We start from the raw sequence: 21,341 nt of genomic DNA, 5'->3' as shown, positions 1-21,341 counted from the left end.
AATGCAATCCTGTCTCCCAAATTTTAGTCAGTCATTCCTGGTTACAAAAAGATTCATGCTCTTCATTTGCCTGGGTTGCCTTTTCCTGAATAAAATCTGGAACTTCCTGGGCAGGGGTTACTTCCAATGTGTATTATCAGACAAGACCCCTGAGTGTACAAGGTGGGACAGTACTCTTATTTCCTATTTATTGTCAGGAAATCCTCAGGTGGTCTTTTGCGGTTGTTATTTTGGGTTTTCCTATACTCTAGCCTAGTGTTTAAGAGGATGAGCTCTGGAGCTAGTCTGCTTGCATTTAAATTCGAGTTCTGCTCCTTGCTGACATCTCTGTACCTCAGTTTCACTATTTGCAAAATGAGAATAATTGTAGTACAGGCCACAGGAATTTCTATGAAGATGTAAAGTACCTCAAATGATGCCTGGAATCTAGCGAATCTCAATAGTGTAAGCTATAACTGTAATAGAATTTAGATTTACAGAATCCCTGAAACAGAACTCAGGCATAGCTACTGTTATCATAGAGAGGAGCATATGGTATCAGATATAAGCCAGCCCTACTGGGACAGGTCAAAGTAAAACTATGGAATCTCATTCTTTCCCAAATTTCTGGCTGGGAAATGCTACTCCAGGTTTTAAGCAAGTATGACCTGCCAACAGTTAAATTTTGTTTTTCATGTTGTAAAACCCTCCTGGAGGAGATGATATTATTTGATGGGTATGTCACAATCATAATTGTGCTTTGGGCGGAAGGACGAGAACTACCACACTGTGATTAGATATGGTACTTTTCAGAATCTGTATGGTCTTAATTTTCTTCTGGATTTTCCATCACTGACAGGGAAGCACATAAGTGGCCTATAGAAGCCAATGATAATACCAGTGGTATGAAGCTTCTGAGTGACAGTTCCTAAATTCCTATTTTTTTTCTTTTTTAAGACAACTTGTTCGAAAAAATTTTAAATTTTATTAACAAAATTCTTTTGGAAATACAAAGGGCTTTTTTAAAAAAAATTATTTATTTTAATTTATCTATTATTTTTGGCTGTGTTGGGTCTTCATTGCTGCACGCGGGCTTTCTCTAGTTGCGGTGCGCGGGCTTCTCATTGCGATGGCTTCTCTTGTTGCGGAGCATGGGCCCTAGGGCCTGTGGGCTTCAGTAGTTGCGGCACGCGGACTCAGCAGTTGTGGCTCGTGGGCTCTAGAGTGCAGGCTCAGCAGTTGTGGAGCACGGGCTTAGTTGCTCTGTGGCATGTACGATCTTCCTGGATCTTCCCTGCATTGACAGGCTGATTCTTAACCACTGCTCCACCAGGGAAGCCCCAAAGGGCTTTTTCATGACATTTTTTTCCCCATGGTTCCACATATTGCTAGTGTGGTAGACACTGGGAACGTTCACCTATATCCACATTCTCCTCTTCCTCTTGGGTCCCTAACTGTATGTCTTTCCAGCCTTTCCATAGGTAGGTGTGGTACATGTGACGCAGTCCTACTCAGTGAAATGTGAGTGGAAGTGATGTGCACTTCCTTGTCTAGATCTGGCCCAATCTCACTCTTTCTCCATGGACCAGCCTTAATGGAGGGGACTCAGAAGGAGCCACAAGACGGAAAGAGCCTGGGTCCTTGAGTAACTTTACGGACCAGATCCATTCTGTCCCAATCCAATCTGCATTGAACTTTACATAGGGAAAAATACACAATAATAAGCCACTGGGGTTCTGTAGCTGTTTATACAGAAGCACCTGTTAGTTACTCTAATTAATATAGCTAGGTAAAGGCTTTGTTAGTTATTGTTTAGGGGAGCTGGTTTGCTTCCAGAATAGTTCTTTCTCTGTTAGATACTGGCAACAAGCATACTAATAAAACACATTTCCTACATCCCTTCTCCTTTAGTCTCTTTTACTATCACTAAAATCACTGGATACAATCTTTCAGTCATATCCACAAAACACATCCTGGTGTTTTGTGGATAGGATTGAAAGATCATCATCTGATCCTGCCAGATTCTTCTTTAGAGAACATGTCTTTTGCATTGGATTATTTGTAATCTTAATCCAGATCTCTTTGCAGAGCTGGCCAAAGTATATCTCTAATTGTGCACTTGATTAATCACTCACCATCTCAGAGAACTGTTTTATAATTATATCAAGTTCTGAGTTAGCAGTTGAACAATCACAAATTGTCAGATAAAAATTAAAAGCTATCAGCAAACACTAAGCACATTTATTTATAATTCTTCACATAGTTCTTTATAGCAGTCTTTTAGTAGCCCATGTATTTAATATAAACCACAATTTCTTTGTGTGTATTAAAGTTATAAATGGAACGAAATGTAAATGGAATCTTTTATGATTATTGTCTCCAGCCTCTTGGGATGAATAAACAAAGTTGGTATATAGCTACTTTGGGTTTTAACACCATCAACGACCTTCTGAAAGTTTCTATTCTTGCTCACTAACTACTCCTTTCTCTCTCTCCCCTTCTTAAAATGTTTTTAATGCTTTTACTACCATATAGCTTTTTATTTGCTTGTTTGCTTATTGCCTGCTTTCATTACCAGACTGTAATTCCCATGAAGGCAGAACTTATATCTGTTTCTGTTCATCCAGTAAATATTAACTGAATGCCTATTGTCAGGCATTGCTCCAGGTACTAGGATTAAACATAACTGAAGATTAAGATTAAACATAATTAAGATATAGTACCTGGCCTCAAGGTGCATATAGTTTGGTAGAGGAAACAGGCAATAAGCTTATAAATGATATATACTGGGATGAGTGCTACTATGTTGTACTTTTCACTTCATGCTTCCTTGGTTTTGGGTCCTAGTCAGGGTTGTCTGTTTAGCCCGTAATGGCCCATCCTGCCTGAGAATTGCCTCTTTCTGCATTCATATGGGTGCCAAGGTAACCAGGTATGTATCACATGGCTCTGTCTCCTTGACCACAGTGAACTTCTGGCCTATGCTATATAGAACAACATCTCTCTTCTAAGAGTCTGGAATTGGAACTGAGAGATTCTAATTCAGTCTGAGCTCTTCAGCTGAACTGAAAGAGGATATATGACTTAGAAGGCTATGCCGTGGCCATCTTCCGCCAGATGGCCAGGGAAACTGAGAAAGCTAGTCTAGAGAGAGAGAGAAAAAAGAAGCAAGTCATGTAAAGCAGTAGAGATGGGAGATTTTATGGTCTGAGGAAGACCTAAAGAGCCCACTTCATATTTTGGTTCTCATCCCTTTTCCCATGAAACACCCTTACTTCCTTGTAGCTTTTTTTTTTTTTTTCACTAAAGCTATTTTGTGTTAGGGTCTTTTGCTTTCAATCATGTCTTAACTGAGACATTTCTATTTAATATGAAATATTAATATTCTATTTAATCTCATTCATTTTCATAGCATAAGACATAGGAGCTATTCTCCAAAAAAGTAGATTTTCCCCTATGTTATACACAATGCATCTGTTGGATTTTAATACTTACGAATGCTAACAATGCTTCTAAGGTGTTTGCCTAGAAGTTTCCCATTTTCCTCACCAGTGATTTTAAAAAGTAGGCTCATTTCCATTCAAGGGCAGAACATCAAAGGCCAACATTCTTTAAACTCTGTGAAAAACACTATCACATGTGTACACCAGCTTTTGTGGCTAGTTAACATTCAGGGCAGAAAATAATTCTTCTTATAAACATCAATGGTGTATTTGTACTCATAAACAAAAAGGCTTTGATAATGAATGTTTTGATTTAAGCTCAGTAGTTGATCAGCTAGTCTGATTAACAACTGTTTACTGGAGACACCAGAATTTGAACACACCTAAAATACGTGGCTTTAAGGTCTTACTCAAGAAAAGAAACTTAAGCTTTGTATTTGGGGCAGGGGGATATGCAGGGAAAGGGATGGATATACTTGAGAGATTTCAAAACGGCACACCCACAAACATCTACTTTTAAAGTGTATTCTCTCATTATTCCTCAGAGATACGTCAGGCACTGTGAACGTTAAGGAGTAAGACTTGGTCTCTGTCCTAAATGAGCTCACCGTTTACTGGGAAAGATGGACAAGGAAACAGGAAACCGTAATGCCCTCTGCTAAGTGCCATGCTAGACATACCAGCACAGATGAGAGGCATCTAATCCATCCTGAGGTCGGCCTTTGAGCTGAGCCCAAGAGAATAAGCAGGAGCCAGGCAGACTACGAGTAGAGGCACAGACAGATGTGCTAAGAGAAAGGAGCATATAAAGTTCATGTACAAGGCAAAGATGGGGGAGAGAAGAGGGTCTACATGTTAGTATCCAGTAGTCCTGTAAGAGCTGCACGAACAAGGTGCTTGGGATAACTGTCTATATTTTCCTCCAAAGCTCCTGTTCCCAATGCTGTTCACGTGTTCTGATTGCTCTAGAAAGTTTGATTCAGTTCAACAAATATTTATTGAGTCCTTAGCAAGTTTTAGGTTGTAGTCTCTGGGGGCATGATGATGAATAAGACTAGGGAATCGTATTTGTACTAAGGAAGCTCAGCCTAGTGGGGAAGACAGATAAACGGTATCTGGAGAGTGTTAAGACAGATATGTACATAAAGTAAAGGGGCAATAAGGCTTATAATGGGTCTTTAAGAATGAGTAAGAAGACACTAACCACGTTAACAATAATAAAAACAAAAGTGAGAGAAGCATTTCAGACACAAGGAAGAACATAAGACAAATGCCAGGAGAAAGGACCAGGGCATAGGGAGATAGCAGATTTGAGAAATGATCTAGGAGGCAAAATAATTGAGATGTAATTACTGGGAGTGAAGGAGGGGAGCTGGTCTATTAAGACTCAACGTTTTTTACTTGAATTGCAGGAGGAAAAGCTGATTTTTGAAGATAAAAGGCCATGTTGAAGCTGCAGTGCTGCGTCACCCAAGTGGAGAGAAGGGTAATAGGGCAGGACTTTGGCTGGAGATGTCACCCGGCAGCATAAAGGTGGTGGTGGTGGGGTGACAATAACTGAAATAACACAAGGGAAGTCAGTAGAGAGGGCGGCAAGCAGCCAGAGACACAATCCTAAAAAATATTATTTTAGTTGAAGGCAGAGGGGTCAGGAAGCTCAACAAAGGAGATGAAGTAAGAGGCAATGCACTTCTAGCAGCATTAAGTCGTCAGCATTAAGATTTGAAACGAAGCAAAGAAACTCAGTAAGATACAGACTAAAAATCCGAGCAATCTGCAGGTTGCTGGAGATTTGTGCACTGGCGCGGTGGAGGAGACCAGGTTGTCGTGACAGAGGAGTGAAAGAAGAGAGGAAGGGGCCCCTGGGTACTCAGACCACGCTTTGAAGCAGCTCGCTGGAGAAGGGGAAGCAAGGGAAGATGCATCAGCAAATGCAGGATGATCTCGGCCTCTCTCTCTCTATTATCTATCAATCATTGTAAAGGTAAAGATGGAGAGACTCGAGTGGGTCTCCAGGCTGCGAGGAAAGCCGGCAGAGATGGAGAGACTAATGATACTGTGGAAGAGACATAACTGAAGGAAAAGGTCCCGGAGGAGCAAGTTGTCCTAATTACGTAATCCATATTAACAAATTTTAGCTTCTAACTGCCTCTAGCCGGGAGAGTTGTCAAGCAATATGTCGTAGGGTCAGGCATCTGTGGGAAGCAACAGATCAGGCGTGAAACAGTGACACTGGGCTTGAAGCAACATCAGAGAGCAAGAGACAAACTCTGTATCTTATCAGTCTGAAAGTTTCTTACATGCTCAATAAAGCCCTACAGAGAAGCACTCAGGTAGTGAGAGGAGAGAAAGTTTACCTCATCGGTGTCTCCTGAAGTTCTGGGATACACAATGATAACTATCCCTCCATCCAGGGGATTACAGTCACTACACAAACATGATTTTGTTAGGAGGTAAAGGAGTCAGATCTCAGTCTCAGCTTTGCTAGAAACTACTGACTTTGGAGCAATTTCTGTGTTCTAGGCCAGGATGATGCTGTAGCCCAGAATGTGAGGCTTAAGCACGTTCTTAGACATGAAAGTGTCTTATAAAACATAATGCTCTATGCAAATATACGGTGCATGAGGTACATATGATGATGTTATTTGGAGTCTCTGAAAATTGTGCAAATCTGGAAGAGATCGCCCATTGAATAGTTCTTGTCATTACCACTGTAAAGTCATGTATCAATACAAAGGAAAGTAACTGTTAAAGCAAAGACCTTCAACTTTTGCTGATGATTAATTCCTTTTGATTTTCCGGTAGCTCTGTAATTCTGAGAACCAGAAGGTTAGGGAAGGGAAGTACAAATTAGTTACTCCAGGCACTGGAGGGTGGGGAAACTAGTGCTACTAGTGGCAGGGTGTCTGGGGTCAGCATGCAGCAACAGGCAATGGAGACTGTACAAATAAGACTTCAAAGTGCATCTTAATGGTTAATGGCTCAAATTTTAGTCAAGACAGAGCTGGGTTTGAATCCTGGCTCAGTCACTTATTAACCATATAATCTTGGACAATCCAACCTCACCGAGCTTCAGTTTCCTCATCTGTAAATTGGGATAATAACATCTACCCTTAGAACGTTGTAATAATTAAACACAACACTGGGTAAGTATCTATGTAAGGGTGTGTGTGTGTGTGTTTGTGTGTGTGTGTGTGTGTATGGAATTCCTGGCATATTGTAAGTGTTCCATAAATAGTAGCTATTATATTGGACCTGTTGTTACAGGTTTCATAGAATCTTGCATTCTTTTCACATATAGCTGTTTGGTTTTTTTTTGCGGTACGCGGGCCTCTCACTGTTGCGGCTCCGGACAGGCAGGCTCAGCGGCCACGGTTCATGGGCCCAGCTGCTCCGCAGCATGTGGGATCTTCCCGGACCGGGGCACGAACCCGTGTCCCCTGCATCGGCAGGCAGACTCTCAACCACTGCGCCACCAGAGAAGCCCCACATATAGCTGTTATTTATTGATACTTACTAAGAGTAAGTAAGTACAAGTACAGTGTTATCTAAGCCTCCATCTTTAAAGTATAAAATCTACTATGTCACTTAAACACTCTGTTGAGAGTAAAAACTGTATCTATCTTTTTTTTCTCTGGCTCCTCGGGGTGTAATAAATTACTCAGCACAGAGTGGGTATTTAAGAAATATCTGTTGAAGGAAGGAAGGAAAAAAGGAAAGAAAGGGAGGGAGAGAGAAAGAGAGGGAAGGAAGTAAGGATGTTGAGAGTTGCTAACTCAGGTGCTATAAAATTCAAGGGCTGAGAAAAATAGAAACAAGGCATTCTTGAGCTATCCAATGTGATGAAAAATAGCTTATAAAAAGCTATGTTCTTGGGCTGATGTGATTATTTTTACTCCTCTAAGCTCTGGTATTTCTCTCCATCTGGCAAATGGGAATGGACCAGTTATATTTCAAGTTTGCTACCTTAAGCAAAGATTGCTTAAGATAAATATTTGGTGCTTTCCAGAGAAAATCATACCATTTTAGTTCTAGGTTATTTTAATGATAGCTCCTTCAGATCTAGTTCCATTGATACTTCGTAGTACAGCATAGACATACATTTGACCCCAATTCCAACTATATTTAGAATCCTTTTCACATGGCATCGTTCAAGCAGATGTGAGGCCAGCTGTTGCTATTCTTTCCTAGAATCTTACCGATATGGAGATTTCAGTAAGATTTTTAAAAATAAATTACACAGGTGTTATCTCTGAGCCCATTAGCACATTAGCTATAAAAAGAATATGTACAAATGAGGCTCTCTTTCCACAAGCTCCAAGACGGGAACAGGGTTTTCACTGTTCTGATCTATCTAGCCTCACTTGGTTGTATTAAGCTATTTTTTATTTTTCACAAAACAAAAAGAAAGTGCTCCCTGGACTGTGGTACTACACTCTTTGTTGCTGTTGTTGTTAGTAGTTACACTAATATTATCACAGAATAAAGTGATGCAGGAAAGTCTTCTCTTTAGATTCAGATTCAAGTCACATCCATTGAGCATGGCACAGAAGCTCTGCAGGTGCCCCCATATCCACTATGTCATTTTTTCCCCAAGACATTTAAGGATATCAAAACAAACTTGAAAGCTGTCTTCAAAAACGTGGGAAGTCAGAGAGACAGCTGAAATCCTAAAAACAACTGAATCTAAGTATCTTGGGGGTGGTACAAAAATCACTGGTTCAACAGTTCCAGATATGGGTGGAATCTCTAATCCTGTTTCCTCATTTCTGAGACAAGGATTGGTTGGTCTCAATATACTGAGCCTCTGCCAGACCTCTCATGCCCTCATGTGGATTACAGCCTTGGCTCTGCATCTTCATGTCATCCTCAGTCTTAGGCACAGTTTGGAACTCTTCTAAAGCAAGTTGAATAAAGGAGTTGTGAGGTTTGGGGAAATATTCTCTCAAGGGGGTATTTTTTTACAAAGTGGAAGTACCCCAAAGTAAAAAAAAAAAATTTTTTTTTGAAAACTAGGCAAAATCGGCCTTGGGTTCCCTTACGATCTACACATGGATTGTGCTGTGTCCCCTCCCCATGCTGTTATGTGGACGGCCCTTTCCCACTATGAAATAATACTTGTCATCTGTGTATGTGTTATAATACATAATTACATTTAATCTTCACATTATCCTAATCTTACTGATATTCACAGAGGTTGATTGATTTCTAGTTGGTCACAGCTACTGAAAGAGGCAGAGTGGGTGCCTAAACCCAGTTCTCTTGATTCTGAGTTCAGTGCTTTTCAAATTAAATACAACAATAGTAGCAGCAGTTAATAATTTACTACGTGTCAGGCATTGTGCTAAGAGCTTTACATATAACATTACCTTATTTCATCATCATAATAACTTGGTGATATAGATGGTATTACTATCCCCACTTACAGATGTGTAAAGTGAGACCACAGAGAGATTACAGAATATGCCCAAGGTCACACAACTATCAAGATGCACAATCAAGATTCTAATTCAGGTAGTTTGCTTTATGACTTGCTCTTTCAACAGCTATGCTAGATGGCCTTCCTACAACGGCATAGCTGCCCTCATCAAAAGTGTTCTCATAATTTCCATCCATGATGTAGGTAAAAATTTTGCAAGAAGGAGAGTCCGGGGCTGCCTCACATGGTTCTACACTGGGGCTCCAAGTCCTACGTAACACAGGTCTCCTGCTCTTGCACAGAGGACAGACACTTTGAAGGCGTGGGCTGTAGAGCACTGCTGTCATCATTGTCAGTGCCTGAGCACAATGTATGATCTATAGACGATGCATAGTAACTGTGTGCTGAGTGGAATTCAATGGAAATTACCAAGTCTTCATTGACATACCGAAGTGTTGACTTTCTCAGGGTTATATCTGTGTTTTAAAATTAAGAGACAAAAGCCCCAAATCAACAGGGTAAGTTCTGCCTCTCAAATCAAGGAAATTAGTGAAGCAGAGGTAATACGTACCAATCACATACTGCCTGCAGACGAGTTTTGTTCGGCTACATATTGCTTTTAAATTTCCAATCAACAGCCAGTATTTAAAAATTAAGAGATTTCATTCAAAAGTCCCAATTTTCAAATTCTCTAGAAAAACTGCAAATTCTGCCACTAACTGGGCATCTATTCTCTAGCTCGCCAATTTCAATGGGACCAGCTCTACCCATTTACTTTCCTCCTTGGCCCCTATAGGGTCCTGAGTTTGTAAACTGTGAGCTAGATAGAGTGTGAAGGAAGATTTGGAAGGGCATCAGAGCCTTCTAAGATTCTAAATCACCCTTTTGATATACCCAACAGACTACTCTGCCGGCCTTGCTGTAAAGTACATTGAAATTTTAGTCATTTAGTGACTGAGATTTCATCTTTGCTGCAGATAATCCGACAGCTCTCTCTCCACTTAGTTTCGTTGTCTCCAAAACTAGAATGTCTCCAGCGTTACGGCACCATCACAAAAGTTACAAATTGGGCTAGCATCCTTTCATTGGCTCCAGGTCAAATGGCCCATGCTGTTGTTTTGCAGTGCTCTGCACAGTGTGGGCAAATAGCTAACTATATCTCACTCACGTGTTTTAAGGAAGAAAGGCTGTCACCGGTCAAAGCTCTGATTCTTTTTTAAGGCCACCTTAATCTGCTTATAATTGTCACATGGGTTATAGGCAAAATGTTGACATTTGCACTTACTGACCCCTTCTGGGTGGGCAGGATTTTCTTCCTGAAAAATTCTGTGGTCTCTGCAGTTGTGCTACTATTTAGGAAGACTGGAGCTTAGTAGAGCAGCAGCCAGGGAGGCAAGTATGCATTTGAGAAAGTCTTAAATTAAACATGTCTATTCAATTCAAATATAGTTACAGATAAACTACATCAGGATAAAGTGAGATTTCCCTTACCAAATTTTGGATTTTATAATGTAGTAAAAATATTTCCTCAATTAGTCAGTGAATTACTATTGAATTCTGTGCCTTAGTTAAAGAATCTACAGGACTTTCCTGGTGGCTCAGTGGTTAAGAATCCGCCTGCCAATGCAGGGGACACGGGTTCGAGCCCTAATCTGGGAAGATCCCGCATGCCGCGGAGCAACTAAGCCCGTGCACCACAACTGCTGAGCCTGTGCTCTAGAGCCCGGAGCCGCAACTACTGAGCCCACGTGCCGCAACTACTGAAGCATGCATGCCCAGAGCCCGCATGCTGCAACTACTGAAGCCCGCGCGCCAACATGCTCCGCAACAAGAGAAGCGACTGCAATGAGAAGCCCGTGCACCGCAACGAACAGTAGCCCCTGCTCGCTGCAACTAGAGAAAGCCCGTGCTCAGCAACGAAGACCCAACGCAGCCAAAAATAAATAAATAAATAAATTAAAAAAAACAAAACAAAAAAAAGAAACTACAGACATTTAAGTGATTTCTCCTGTCTAGGTCCCAAACAAAAACCTAAAGAAACATTTAAGGAGCCAAAAGCACTGCTAGAATTACATATTCGGTAACATTTTATATTATAATCAGCTAGACTTCAAATAGAGACCTTCTTTTTCTTACGGAGGTTAACAGAATCCTTTCTGAATAGGATTTTTTGTTTTAATACCATGTATAATGATAGGGAATATGCAGTTTCTTTCACTGTTAAAAAAAAAATCCTGCTTGTTAGAAAGTCTGCAGTCAACTCTGCTTTATTGCTTTGAATAAGCAGTTTGCACACAGAACAATAAAACTGTTTAATAAAAGAACATAATAGGCTTAGCAGATGTTGCAATCACAGAACATTTTAGGTAAATGGTTTTAAAAGGACATTTCATCAGTTTAGAAATACTCTTTGGAAAATCAAATTCAGTTGCTGCATTTATGTAGGCTTTCTCTGAGGGAATGTTTGGACCTATTTTTCTCCAACAGAAACACAAGACTAAGTTTACAATGAACCAACTTCCAGCAAAGGTGGACTGGAAGAAGTGTGACTCCTTTAACTAACTCACATGACCCATGTTCCTGCTTGTGTTGCTAAGAAAGAAACCTTGGTTTTTCTTGGTTTCTTCAAAAAAATCATCTTTACCATTTGTTTCCTGGATAGCTTTTAAGGTATTCAAGAAAACTGTCACCTTCTTAGCAGTAAGTACTTCAACATTTATTCAACCACCTCTACATGAGGACATAAAGACAGTTCCTGCCCTCAAGGAACTTATACTCCAGCAGGAAAACAAAAAGTGACAAATGAAATACATGCTCTTGGTATAGAGTTCAAGCCATTGCTTGCTAATTTATGAAGAGTATAGAAGACTGTGCTGGGTGTACTATGTCATCTTTCTGCAAATAAACAATGCCACCTTCACAAGGGCAAATTTTTTTAAGGCTGATGAAAGCCAAGACTTTAGCTCAAAGGAAAAACAAAGTGTTACAATTTAAAAATGTCACTTCACACAACTGATTTACTGAGAAGATAGGCAAGCAGCCAACATTTTATTTTAAGATTAAAAAAATATTTATTTACTTATATGGTTGCATCGGGTCTTAGTTGCACTTTAGTTGCAGCACGCGGGACCTAGCTCCCTGACCAGGGATTGAACCCAGGTCCCCTGCTTGGGAGCACGGAGTCTTAGCCACTGGACCACCAGGGAAGTCCCCAAGCAGCCACCATTTTAAATGTGTATGTTTATTTGCTAACAACAAAGTTGGATGGCGTACTTGATTATTTTAATAAATTATAAGTTATGATTTAACCCTGCTTAGTGTTTCAACTCTAAGCTTCAAAAAAAAAAAAAAAGAAAAGAAAAAAAGAAAAACCAAAGTAGCAATCTTCCCCTCTTAATGTATCTTTCAGGCCTTACAGCTGGTAAACGTTCCAACCCTAAACACTTAGGCTGTATCTGGTACAAGTTTAGCAGACTTTACTCATTCCAGTCTAGTAACTTGATTCTAATTAGGCATCTTACTCAACAAAATGCTTGAATTATCATATACTCCGTTGTAAATTTATTTGAGAGAAGTCTTAGCATGGTCATTATCATTCTTAAATAATAAGACCATTTTTCACAAGGAAACTACTCTTCTGACAGTGGCAAAGAAAATGTTTAACGTTCATGCCACCACAATCAACCATTTGCAATATACACGGGGAGAAAAAAAAAGACCCTTGATCTATCTCAGCACTGCATCTGTGCTCATTGCCTCGGGCTCCCAGGTGCACTGAACCACATCTATCAAAATATTTACCCAGAAAATAGCTTTGTAAAAAGAGTGGAATGTCCTTTTTGATGATTTCCTTTGAAAAATACATATGTATTTAACTGGCAACTATAAACTTTCAGTGATGGTAGATCACATGAATCCACTTATTTAAAAAAAAAAAACAACTCCTTTCATGGTGGTTATAGTCGGTGTATTCTAATAACTATACTCAATGCATGTAATAGGCTTTACATTTTCACCTTGGACTATGGCTCTGACCTCCAGCTGCCTGTTCCTCAGTTCCAATCACAGCCTGGTTCTCACTGTGAGTTGAATCCTTGCTAGAGATTTAGCAGGGGGGTAATACTAGGTATGAACCTCCAGCTTAATAACATACGAACATTAGGAATAGCTAGTGAAAGCTATGAAGGTCTACAGCAGTTTTTGAACAAGTTAAAGCGAATATCAGCTTCTAGGATGGCAATTTATATTACACAATGAAAAACAAAAGAACATCCAAAAAAGAAAAACAAAAAGAAAAAGAAAAATACCCCTCCTGATCTAAGCAAAAGCATGTCAAAAATCTACCTAAGGGCTTCCCTGGTGGCACAGTGGTTGAGAGTCCGCCTGCCGATGCAGGGGACGCGGGTTTGTGCCCCGGTCCGGGAAGATCCCACATGCCGCGGAGTGGCTGGGCCCGTGAGCCATGGCCGCTGAGCCTGCGCGTCCGGAGCCTGTGCTCCGCAACGGGAGAGGCCACAACAGTGAGAGGCCCGCGTGCCGTAAAAAAAAAAAATCTACCTAACTTTTAAATATTCAACACTCATGTTACCGACCAGGGTTCTTGGCCTTCCTCCAATCAACAGAAATTGAATAGAGGCCAGACAAGAAATTCAGGCCAGGCTTTATTGGGGCCGCTGCTGCAGCAGCAGGGAGCGAGAACAAACAACAGGTTCCCTGGCTTGCTTGCTCCCTGAAGGGGTGGCGAGCTTGTTCCTTATGTGAGGAGAGGGTAGGGGTGTGTCCGGGGCTTGGGCCAGAGACATGGCTTAGGTGGTCTGCTCACCCCTCTGGTGGTGGTGTGTGCAGGGGGGCATGCTCAGTACCCTGCTTTGGCTCCTGACACCCTGCTTTTGCTACAGGCCCCTCAAAATGGCAGTTCGGTTTTTTGGTCTTTTTGTATCTTTTGGGTCCAGAATTTGTCCCAACTGTGCATGCACGCAGTTATTTTTAGTCCCATACAGTTTCTTTGTATTTTGGTGCTTGAGAAGAATTGTGTCTGGGTGCAAGCATTGCAGCACTGCAGCAAAGGGTGTCCCAGGTCCCAGCCTGTCTCACTCATTGCTGACGAAATGCCTCTACCATACTGTCCACAGGGTCGTTGCATAATCAGCATCTAAAACAGTGGTTCAGGTCAGCACTTTGAGTTACCCTGACGGTGACGGGCAAGGGGAGAGGTCAGTTCCCACATGTGTTAGTATGGCGTGTACTTCTGCTCCCCGGCTGCTCCCACATCCTGGCCTCACCATCCCCTTGCTTCATTAACTCCAGCCTTCTGCCCTCAAGACTTCTGTGCCGCCCTGGACTTCCTATTCTCAGAAGGAACCAGACAGGATGGCAAGTAAACCTGAGAGCAGGGCCAGGACAGAGCATTCAGGAAGCTCTTACTGGTACCACCTGAGAGTCCCAAAGATTGCTGAGTATCTACATAGGAATGTGGCACTCATTCTGCATAAGACGGGAGAATTCCCTTCACTTTCTTTTTCTTTTCATCAATAAGATAAAGTAGAACAAAACAGAATAAAAGTAAGATAACAAAATATTCATGCTTCCTTCCCTCCATAACAACAAAACCACCATCATTTAACTGCAATCAATTAAAATCCAGCAAATACTTCTAGGGCTATGTGCGTAGCATTGTAAACCCAGATGCTTTATTTTTAAGATCTCAAGTATGTTTAATTTTTGGAACCCTCCCCCCAGCAAAAAAACACATCGTATCAACCATACTAAAAGTTGTATTCATAACCCAAATTAAAAATAATTTTATTGCCAAAATAGTTTTGCAAGAATTTTTGTAGTCTTGTTTTTTAAATTATTTGGCCATCGGCTACTCATTTATAGTTTGCTATGACTTCTCAGTAATCACTGCTAAATTTAACATTTTATGAGGATGACAAAATATTTGGTTTTATATTTGTTTGCTTTAACACTTATTTTTGATCCTGTACTTTTTTGTGTTTTAGAGCCAATAATTTTTCTTTTGAGATCGCCAACATTTTTGAGGTTCTTGAAAAGTACAATAGCATTTAGTCATTGTGCCCCTAGCGGTTAATGAGTACTGTGATGGCCTTGACCGTAATAGCTAGAGAGAGGCCATCTGAGGAGGAGATGCCTTCCTCGGGAACTGGCAGGAAAGATACAGGGTGAGCATAGAGGGAGGGAGCGCAGAGGGAGGAAGAGGATGGCTGATAGAGCTCATGTCACAGAAGTTCAAATTCAGTAAACCAGCAGACAGGATGTCCGACCATTCAACAGCCACTCTGCGGACGTCCAACAGGAGACACAGATGCAGAAAGCACTTTCCCACCCCGCAAGGAATTCATCGCCTAGTAGGGGAACAGGACTTTAATATAGGATGTAAGGCAGAGTGTGAAAACTGTTGTTAGAAAGACCTCAAGTACCATGAAAACAAAGAGGAGGGAGCTATCACCAGAGCCACCAAATGGCACAACTCCAGGGGGCGCCATTCACAGTGTCATCTATGTGGATGGGGTCCCCTACATGTGTGTAGAGCTGTGGCCATGGCTGAAGGGATAATAAAAGGCATTCCAGAGGAGACGGCAATTGGGCAGGTCTGTGAAAGACATTTCACAGGTTCTTCCATTTACTAGCAGAATCACTTCTGTGAGCTTCCATCTTTTCATCTGGAATAGAGCTAATAATACTGACTTCTCTGGGTCATTAAAGGAAATGAAAAGATATATGTGCAGTACACTACCTGTGCCAAATCCATCCTTCCTTCCGTTTTTCTTTCCTTCTTTCTTTATTCAGATGCTCGCTGAGTTTCTACCATGTGTATTCTATCAGGCACCGTATAGACAATGAGGGACAATACACATGAGTTTGCCTTCATGAAACTTACAATAAAATGGGACTACTCTGTTACTAATTATACTACCGACAGTGATAGGAGGAAGATGGGCCACATAGAAGAAGCAGTGAGAGCAAAAGCAAGGAAAAGGTGTGTCCAGAAAACAATCAGGGGCTTCCCTGGTGGCGCAGTGGTTGAAAGTCCCCCTGCCGATGCAGGGGACACGGGTTCGTGCCCCGGTCCGGGAAGATCCCACATGCCGCAGAGTGGCTGGGCCCACGAGCCATGGCCGCTGAGCCTGCGCGTCCGGAGCCTGTGCTCCGCAACGGGAGAGGCCACAACAGTGAGAGGCCCGCATACCGCAAAAAAAAAAAAAAGAAAACAATCAGTCACCCAGTTTTTCAGGAGTAAGGAGGAGGGTTTTATGTTGTTAAGTTCCTTCGTTAGTGGTAAGACTAACAGAGGAGAGTGGGAAAATGACTCAGCAGCAGCAAGTCAGGGAGTGGATCAGAGTGACAAATAGGTTTTATTTCCTACCTCAATTCTCATCAATCGGTACTGGCTTCCTGGAAGGCTGTATCGAGAATGTGCTCATGACTGTCAATGTCACCGTAGGTACTGCAGGGGCTGGGGGTGGGTTGGACATTCTCTGTCTAAATAAACTGGGCGGCCTGTCTTTGTAAAAAGCCATGTCTGGAAGAATCTGTGTGATTTCTTTAGCAGAGATCCAGAGCACTAGAGCAGGACAGGAGACCCAGAGGGGGAGGGAGACCTCTGGCTGACGGATAGCACAGAAGACCAAGAGATCAAAGGAATATAGGGTGGTGGTGACTGCTTTAATGAATTGGCTTAGTGTGGAATTCATGTTGGGCTAAGTCACCAAAACGGAGCCAATGGATTAGAAAAAGTGAAAGAGGTTGGGTTCTGGAGACAGAGAGTCCTGTGTTCAGATACTAGGTCTTCTAGGGGCAGGACAGGAATAAAGACGCAGATGTAAGAGAATGGACTTGAGGACATGGGGATGGGGAAGGGTAAGCTGGGACGAAGTGAGAGAGTGGCATGGACATATATACACTACCAAACGTAAAACAGATAGCTAGTGGGAAGAAGCTGCATCGCACAGTGAGATCAGCTCGGTGCTTTGTGACCACCTAGAGCCGTGGGATAGGGAGGGTGGGAGGGAGTCGCAAGAGGGAGGAGATAAGGGGATATATGTATACATATAGCTGATTCAGTTTGTTATACAGCAGAAACTAACACAACATTGTAAAGCAATTATGCTCCAATAAAGATGTTAAAAAAAATACTAGGTCTTCCAATAAAATGAAGCTAATTCATTGGCTGGCTGTCCATAGGCATGGTCTTACATGTTGGATACCATGGGAAGATACAGGGAGGAATAAGGAGTGGTTTACCTCTGGGGGAGTTTGTTTTTAACTCAAAGGAAGATTGCTTTTAACCCAAAGTTATAAGGTACGATGTGAAGTATGCCCCAAGAATTAGGTACAAATGACATGGGAGAGTCAGGGGACAGGGAACAGGGTGGGAGAGAAATAGGGGCAAGTTTCACAGAAGCTGCAATGAGAGTTGCATCAAAGAACATCAAAAATTTTTTCTAAATGGAATGAAAAATATTATTCTTTGAAGAAGGAAGCATATGTGAAAGAGAAGAGAGGTGTGAAGAGTCCTTCCAGCGTAGATGCCAAAATCATACAGGATAAAAGCAAAAATGGGACAGATGGGGGAAAAAAAAATAAGTGAGTCAGGTGCTGAAGCCACCTGGGATAACTTATCATTCATTTATTACTTTTATCGTCCGCAGACTGGCCAAAAAACTTTCATGACCAACCAAGCACAAGTAGATTCTTATCATTAGAATTCTAACCCTAGTCAGTGATAAACTAAAGATGCATTTATCCTATATAGAAATCAAACTAATTAGGCAAATAAATATGCACAGAACTGGAAATGTCGTGGCCCCTGAAACATCCGCCCAATGGAAAACTGGTAGGTGACATCCAGTCAATTGAGAGAAGAGCTTGCCTCACAACTCAAAAAGCAACTAGTTTTTAAAAGCTAGTCTTGCCTTTAAACAATTAACTGAACTAAAAATAAAATCACTACGTTGACAGGAATTAAAATGAAATTAATACAAGGAACTTTCACTGAATTTTTAAAAACCCTACATTTAATTTGGAATTTTACCTCTCAATTTTAGTAAATAAGTTAAAGCATTTTTTGGTTTCATTTTCATTATTTTTGTTTTGAAACGTTGAAAGCTTGAAGCTTTCCTTTGTGCTCAGGATCTCTCACCTGCCAAACAGTATGGGTTACGCTTTGCCTGTATATTGGGGGTGAGTGGGGAGGGGGGGTAGAGTAGATATGCCTTTCTTGAACACAGTTTGAGAGGCCCTGGTCTCAAGAGCTCTGGAAGTCCTTTGAGAATGACATCATTTCGGTGACTCATCTGCTGTACAATCCATCTTGCAGAAGGAGAGGAACCTGAATGCAGCATGAGTATGCTAGTCAGGGCAGCAGAGGCACCTGGGGCCGGGGTGTGGGGGGGGTGTACCTGAGAACACCTGGGCCCCTACTAGCTCCAGGTAGGTGGTCAGAGGACCAGCAGGTTACCAAGAAATGGCCACATTCACGAGATCTCAGGATTCTAACACTTAAAATGCAGCAACCCAATTTCACAGGTATAGAAACTAAGTCACGGGAAGGGCACCAGCTGACCCCGATCCACAATGAGTCAGAAACAGGGCCTGAATTCAGAAACTGGTCTCTTAACTTCACCACGCATTTCCTAGCCCACTCTACTAAACTGAAAGACACTTCAGAGGATGAGCTGATGAATCACAATCATACTGTGGTATAAATAAAGAATTAAATAAAAACCAGTTGCAACCTCAAATACGTCCCTAAACTGTAAGTTGGAAAGGTAGTTTTAAAATACACTTTCCAATTCTTTTGAACTAAAATCAAATTTAGGACACTGTAGAAAGGCAGTTCAAACAACAGCTAATTTTGTTTAATGAACTAACCAGGAAGGCATTGTGCAAGTATTGTGCAACTAAATGCTTAGCCAATTACTGTGAGATCAAATAACTGTTACCATAGTTACTGCACACTGTTTTCCATAATAACTTTTATCACTTCAATAAATCTTTGTGACGCAACAAATATAAAGTTTACTGTAACATGACTATAATGTTTTGGAAGGCACACACTGATGACTGACCTACCGAAATTACCTTCCCATATTTGTCGGTGAACAAGGGGTGATACTGTGTCTAGTTGACTCATTATCAAAATGTTTCACTGGCTTCCTTAAGAAGCTGTCATTCCTCAAGAGTTGAATTTACCTGGTCCAGTCATTCAACAGAAAAATCAAAAGGCCCTTAGAGCATTACATCTTGTCTCTGAATGAGAATAAAAATAACAGCAGCCATTAATGAAGCCCTAATTGTCAGGTTCCATGCCAGGCAGCTGACATACATCATCATCTAATCCTTCTTACACTGCTGTGGGATAAGGATCTGGCCCAGTGTCATCCAGCTCCGTTTTGGAAGAGATTTCAACCCAGGTCTGTCTAGCTCTAGCTGAAAAGTCAGTTTTCTTTCCACCACACCACACAGTTTTTTGATATTTTTTCTTTTTTAAAAAAATTTATTTATTTTATTTTATTTATTTTTGGCTGTGTTGGATCTTCGTTGCCGTGCACGGGCTTCCTCTAGTTGCGGCGAGCCGGGGCTACTCTTAGTTACGGTGCGCGGGCTTCTCATTGCGGTGGCTTCTCTTGCTGCGGAGCACGGGCTCTAGGCACGCAGGCTTCAGTAGTTGTGGCACGCGGGCTCTAGAGCGCAGGCTCAGTAGTTGTGGCGCATGGGCTTAGTTGCCCCGTGGCATGTGGGAATCTTCCCAGACCAGGGCTCGAACCCGTGTCCCCTGCATTGGCAGGCGGATTCTTAACCACTGTGCCACCAGGGAAGGCCAACAGTTTTATATTTATATAAAAAACACAATTTCTACAATAACTGTTTTCTTGCTGCTGTGTATAGTGTTACACCAAAGGCCACAGGAGACTCCCTGACACAATGCCTGGCTGGTCTGTTAGCTGAAATGATGTCGCTTCACTGCATGTCATTGGAAAATGGAAATTCTTTCCCTGGCTACAGTGGAGTTGAGACTTGGTTATAATTACTATTCCCAGTAACCCCTGCCCTCGCACCACCCACATGCAGGGCTTAGTCATTTTGCCACTTTCACTCTTTCCTGTATCCTGCCCTTTTCTAGGTCTAAATGCTAAGATTTTTGAATAAGTGAAGTGACAAACATAGTCTAATAGGTTAAGACTGACAATAAACTTGTAGTATGAGTACGATAAGATAAAGGCAGCTGAAGACTCACATATCAGTTCTGTCAATGTGAGACTATATAGCCTTGGGCAAGTCACAGAGTATCTCTCTGTGTTTTCCCATCTGGAAAATGGGGCAATAATCCCCACCTACTAACTCACAGGGATATTATGCAGATTAATTATTCAATGTGGTTGAATTCTTTGAAGATACAAAGTGCTAAGTATAATAATCATCATCAAGGTGAAAGGTGAAACGTAAAACGTACATATGATTACAGAGTATTAAGAAGGAGGACCGAAAGCCACTATCAGAAGAGTGTCCCACTGCAGTAAAAGCAAGCACTTTTACACACTCTCCAGAACCTTGATGTAGGAACGCTAAGGCTCCTACCTTTGAAACTTGATTCATACCTATTCAGCACTGCTCCAAAGGTCTCAGTTTTAAGAGGCCAAAGTCATTTCATCATTGGTTTCAACGATGAACAGGTAGGATTCATGTCAGGGACTGAATCAGCCTTGGATGACGCATTGGCTGTAATCTCCCTCCTGTCAGAGATAGCCAAAGGCTGACACCTCTGTCTTTTGTCCCTGCCCCCCCCCCCCCATTGCCTGGGGAATTTAAGTTGGAAACTTGTCCTTGACTCTACCCTGTCTCCCCATTTCTTCCATCCAACCAGTTACTGCCCTCTCCCAAATCTCTCCCCAATTCAATTACTTCCCTCTTGGCCCATCTTGATAGTGCCTTAAATGAGACCCTCCTCACTTACCGCAATGACTACAACAGTCTTAGATCCGTGTTCCTGCCTCCAGTTTTCCCTCCCCCTTCAACTGATTGGTCATCCTACCCCACAGGTAACACAATGCTAATCAGGATTTGCTTCTGTATAAAACAATTCAACACACACCACTGCTTTCATGATAAAATTCAGATTCTTTTGCAAGTGATAAAAGAATTTTTCTACACTGTCTCCAACTTCATTTTTTGACCCCTCTCCTATGATCCTCTAGTCACTCTCTCCTTTATAGCTGGCTCGCTGCTTACTGCTACTACATCTACTACACTATAATGATACTCTGGTTACTTGTAAAGATACTGGTCCTGAAGAACCCTAAGGGCAGTGGCTGGCCTTTACCTCAGCCTGCCATAAACTACATATGTACCCAATAAATGTTAAATGAATGACTGACTGAAAGGCTTCCAGAGGACATGGTAACCAGTTATGTCGACTTTTTTTGTTATGCTCTCAGCTTGGTAAAAGGCTCCTGAGCAACTGATTTGATTGATGTTTT

General features: G+C 41.7%; 1 protein-coding gene across 8 annotated transcripts in view; it reads right to left on the bottom strand.

Moving 5' to 3' along the window:
* NSMCE2 (NSE2 (MMS21) homolog, SMC5-SMC6 complex SUMO ligase) overlaps positions 1 to 21,341 on the bottom strand; it is a 224,350-nt gene that overhangs the window by 61,551 nt on the left and 141,458 nt on the right. The gene's annotated exons all lie outside the window — the stretch shown is intronic.

Source organism: Tursiops truncatus, chromosome 17 (genome assembly GCF_011762595.2).
Source record: "Tursiops truncatus isolate mTurTru1 chromosome 17, mTurTru1.mat.Y, whole genome shotgun sequence".
NCBI classification, from domain to species: Eukaryota; Metazoa; Chordata; class Mammalia; order Artiodactyla; family Delphinidae; genus Tursiops; species Tursiops truncatus.
Note: the sequence above shows the minus strand (reverse complement) of the source record. Positions and strands in the feature narration are given on the sequence as shown.